The sequence below is a fragment of the Cryptomeria japonica genome, chromosome 7 (genome assembly GCF_030272615.1).
Source record: "Cryptomeria japonica chromosome 7, Sugi_1.0, whole genome shotgun sequence".
Classification (NCBI taxonomy): Eukaryota; Viridiplantae; Streptophyta; class Pinopsida; order Cupressales; family Cupressaceae; genus Cryptomeria; species Cryptomeria japonica.
Window position 1 is genome coordinate 775,405,633 of NC_081411.1, and position 5,432 is coordinate 775,411,064.

Below are 5,432 nucleotides of genomic sequence, written 5' to 3' on the forward strand. Positions count from 1 at the left end.
CCCTTTGTAACGCATTCTTTCAACTATGGTAGATGCTTTTGGGTATATTTTTTTGAATATTTTTGCTGGATCATCATCCTCTTCCCTGTACAACCAGGAAGAGACATCTGCTTCAAGGCTCTCCTCATTAAGTGGGCCCCATTGCTGGAAGGTGGTATTTTGGCATTGCATGACTAGTTTTGAGTCCCTTTTGAGCTCTTTTGGTTTACCAAATGACTTAGGAGAGAGAGGGAGGTTGCTTATTAATAAGACATCCTCCAATTTGTATTCTCCACAGCCATTGTCCAAGATCTTGATTTGATTATTTGGTTGGGATGATGTGGAGGCAACATTTGATGTGTCAGATAGAGGCGTTTGTGAGGGTCTATTTAATGGGCAATGATATGGATGGTTTTCCTCTAGGAGTTTGCAATATTGGAAGGGTTGTGGATCACTTTTGATAGTTATCTCTCTTCCATTGAAGGGGAATTTGATGCATTGGTGATAGGTGGAGGGTACAGCCTTCACGGAGTGAATCCATGGCCGACCAAGGAGAATGTTGTAGGGGAGATCAAGATCTAGTACTTGGAAAGGGGTTTCAATTGTAATGAGGCCCACTTGAAGAGGTAAGGTGATCATGCCCTTTGAAACTCTTTCCGCATCATCATATGCCTTTATTGTGATCCTTCATGATGTGTCTACCAGGTCCTCAGAAAGTCCCAATTGTTTTATTAATTTGTATGTACACAGATTAAGCTCAAATCCACCGCCTATCAGGATACGTTTGACCTTGTGCTTGTGGATAAGAGCTTCGATGTGCAAAGGTTTGTTATGGTCTTCATCTGCGAGCGCATCTTTGGAGGTAAATACAAGGTGCTGTTGGGCAGCAAGGTTTCCAATGAGGGCTTGGAATTGGGTGGCGTTGATGTTATCAGGAACACGTGATTCGAGAAAGGCTTGTTCCAAAAAAATTTTATGGATCGAAGAAGTTTTAAGAAGTTCCAAAATGGAGATCTGAGCAGGGGTCTTCCCAAGTTGGTCTAGGAGGTCATATCGGCGGGTGGAAGACATGGGCGGTGGATTTGGTGGGGGAGAGACTCCTTGGATGGTGACTTTACCTCGGCATGTAGTTACATTGCAGTCATTCTGGAAATGGGAGGTGGAAGGCGTGGCGCCTTGAATGACTATCCTAGTAGGATTTGGTCTATTTTGGGAAGGAGGATTAACTCCTTGGATGGTTATGACATTGATATGATTGTCTGAAGGTTCAATGTGACCTACTAAAAAATCAAAGCCCATTATGTGATTAGCGTAGTCATAACCCACTGCGTTAGATGATGAGCCTTTTCCTTTATCATTCTTTGGGAAGGGTTCCTAGTACATTTTGAGTTTTTCATTGTTATTACCAGGTTTTGCATTTGCTACTTCAATCTCACCTCTATCAATGAGATCTTGTATGTAGATCTTCAGTTTCATACACTTTTGTGTATCATGTCCCTTGATATGATGGTATTCACGATACTCATTTTCATTATACCATCTTGGTTTAGGTTGATTGGGGTCAAACGGGCGAGTGATTGGAAAAACCACTACACCAGCTTGGACAATTTTTTGAAACACCATTTCAATAGGCTCAGCCAGAGGAGTGAAGTCTCTTGGAGTCCAGTTATTTGATCAAGGTGGTCATCCCTGGATTGAGACATTGTTGTGAGGTTTTTGGGATTGATTTTGATTGTTTTGATTATTGAATTGATGATTGTTGGTGGTGGATTTTGGGGGAGCGGCCACAGTTTGGACCCGCTTTGCATCAGTTACACCATCATTGACCACAATTTTGTTTTTAGACCAGAATTTTGGCTTGTCGTTATGATAAGAGGGAGAACTTTGTGTCGACTTCTGGTAATGTTTCAAGGTTCCTTCCTCCATCAAGACACGTTCGAGGGCGAGGCCCTTATCGGTTAATTTTTGGAAGGATTTGATACATTGGGATATTAAGGGTCTCGAAAGTTCAGGCACCAAGTTTTTTTGAAATAGCTCAATTTGATGTTGTTCTGGCATGTCCCACTGGAATTTCTTGATAAGATGTCGCCATCTTTGTAGGAAATTGGCGAAGGTTTCTCCAGGCCTTTGTTTTGTATTGCATAGGTCCATCATAGAAACATCATTAACCATATTGTAAGCATAGTGGGCCACAAATTTTTCTACCAAGTCTGGAAAGGAGACAATGGAACCTCGCAGTAGAGATGAGAACCATGCCAGGGCGTCTCCCCTGAAACTCTTGGGAAAGAGTCTACGAAGGTAAAGGTCACTATAGGAGACTTCTTGGAATAAGATGTGGAATTCTCGGACATGGTCGCAGGGGTCTCCTTTGCCTTCATACTTGGTGAATTTGGGGATCTCAAATCCCGGGGGATAGGGTGCAACTGATATAGACGGGTCGTAAGGACAAGGGCAAAACTCTTCGAACGAGTAAGTTTTCCTTTTATTAGTCCTTTGTTTCATGTACTTGATGATATTTTTCATGTCTTGAATTTCCTTGATGAGGTCTTGTTGTGGACTTTGATAATGACAAATTGTATTTGCCCCAAGAATTGGGTGAGCCAAAGAAGGTGCACTGCCACCAATGTATTGATATGATGAGGAGGCAGGAACGTGGGATGTGAGGACCGATGTCGCAAGGATTTGTGTGATAGTTGGTTGCAGTCCGCAAACTGTTGTGACGGGATTAAGTATGACCCAAATGAAATTTGTGACATTGTTGACAGGAAGGGAAGTTTGTGGAATAGAAATATGTGGTTGAATGGAAGGAGGTGGTATAGAAGTGTGTTGGAGAATAGATGAGATTGGATTTGATAGTGGTATAGATGGTAAGGAGGAAGAAGGTGGGATGGAGACCACGGTGGGAGGTGCCGCAGGTGGCATTGATTAAGCTTGGATGATTGATGGGGCTGTGATTGATTGAGTTTGAATAATAGGTGCAACACTTTGTGTGGGAGTGAGGTCTCCTTGTGGTTGTTGGGCGAGAGCGGACCTATTAAATTCAAGCGGAAGTTGAGCTCCATTTTCAAGGAGAGTTTTTAGAAGTGCAATGGCATTGTGTTGAATAAACTTTTCCATTATCTCTTGGTTATAAGAATCCGCTAGGAAAGTTTGCACTTCCAGAGAGAGTTCATCTTGGCTAACCATGTTAGGATTTTGGCTTTGATCTTGATTGCTAGATTGCCCACTTTGTGTAGGATCTTGCGTGGGATCTTCATATAGGGCACTAATGTCCGACATGCCATATTGTTGTTCAACCATCTTTCTCTTTTGGGATCAAGTTGTGACCATACACAAATAACCTTGAAAAAGTTTGGAGGGGGGAATTTGTGATGAAAGGACTTAGCAAGATATTTGTGGAAATTTGGATTTTGTCTTTTATGACAAGGGATTTTGTTGATTGGTATGGTTCTTGGATTAGAGCCCGGATTTGATTAGGATTTGACACCTTAGTCCTTGGATGAGGATTTTAGGTGGTGGATGCAACCACAAGTAAGGTGATGGCCAAGTTGTGTAGAATTTAGACTTTGGATTGATGATTAAAAAGCCTCTCTTATACCAAGGGTTGACTAATGACCCTAAGCAAAGTAAAAACGTGAGTTAAGAGTCTTGATCGACTCAAAAGGATTAGGCAAAAGGTACTTGGAGAGGATTCCCCTTCAAGCATGAGAGCCAATTGATTAATGATGAGGTCTAAATGGAATTTCACAAGAAATGTAACCTTAATGCGAGGTTAAATTGGATTAGAGGATGATTGGATTTGAATTTTGATAATTGATTTGATAATGGTGGGAGATTGATTTAATGTGCTAAGTCCTTAGGAAATTTGAGGATGATTGATGGAGGAGGTATGATAGTGATGGCTTAGAAGAAACTTGATGACTAGGTTGTTCTTGGCATGAACATGACTCAATGGAGGATAGATTCGAATGACAAGTTATATGAAGGGACATGACCACCCTGATTTGGACGATAGTTGGTGTTTCAAAGGACAATCTTGAATGTTGATAGAGAGGATGGACTCTTAGCTTCTCTCTTGGGCTTATGAAACATGGGACGGACGAAGTTTTGACGCAAATTTGGACTTTGTGTGGGTAATGACTTGGACAATTGTTTGTGTGTTGACAAGTGTTTTTGCAAAGTGTTTGGGGATAGTGATATGTTTTTAGTCTTCTCTTGGCAAGTATGTATCAAACAAAGCAAACACAATGATCAAATGCATATTATCTCAAAGACACTCATGCTCATATACAACATTCTTAAGGCTGGCAAGGACAATAGTCATTGGATCCCAATCGGTTTCCCAGCTACGCTTACCTAGAGCGGACATTTAGATGCTTGACCTCACTGGCTCCCCTCCACGACACTCACTTCTCGGGGCAGCCAAGCATCAATTCCCATGAAAACTCCTCATGGCGAATTTTGTGTCTCTACTAAGGGTCGTAAAAATATGGGCGGCTTTGGAGGTCCGACCTCCTGCACCCACCAATTACTAGAAGGTTTTTGGCCACTATGAACAAGTTGTTTAGTAAGTCTTCCCGTTAAGAGCTACCCTTCAAAGTTGCGCAATCGCAATTGAGGCTTATAGCCCAACGAAGCACCAAGAACTTAGTAGTCACACAAGCGTGATTGAGATCTCTAGGATCCTACTAAGCACTCAATGTGAGAGTGAACTCTCATATAGCCCCAACCATTGACCCTTTCGTAGTCAATGGCTTATTTATTATAGTGAGTTGGGAACCCCAGGTCCGGGTGTACTCACTTGGGTCATTCCCCTCTTACCTTCTCAAAGAGAAAGTTGGGAGGGCAGGCCCGCTAGAGGTAAATATGCAATCAAACAAGAAAAGGTTGGAGGGTCTGGATTTCTGATCGTCTAGCTAGACGAGAGCATACTCTCCCACCTTTACGCTTTTCTTAAAGACACATAAGAAAATGGTTCATTCCATTTTAATTAATATCTAGGTGCCTAATGTAAATAAATGCACAATGTTTGGTTGAAATTCTTAGGCAACCTGCAAAACAACTTGATTAGTAGTTTGAAAAATGGATTCTTCATCAAGCGTCCTGCAAAAGACAACAAAATGACAAAAATATTAATTTTTTTGAATTTTTAGGAATAAGTAGAAAAACATGAATAAAAACTTTTTTACTAATGACAAATGTGGATTTGGAGGAAAATTTGATGGGTAAATGGGGTTTGACTAGGTTTTTGCTACTTTCCAAGGGATAAGCAAGCAAAAAAATGGGGATTTTGGAGGAGAGATGAAGGAATGAAAAAAATTGTCCAAGAGGGACAAAGAAGCAAAAGTTGGAGATGGACAATATGTGAAAATTTGGAGGTGATTGGATAAAAGGGGAAGGAGTTATGACAAACCCTAAAAATAGAGGAATGTGGGTTTTCGAGCTTCAAAAAG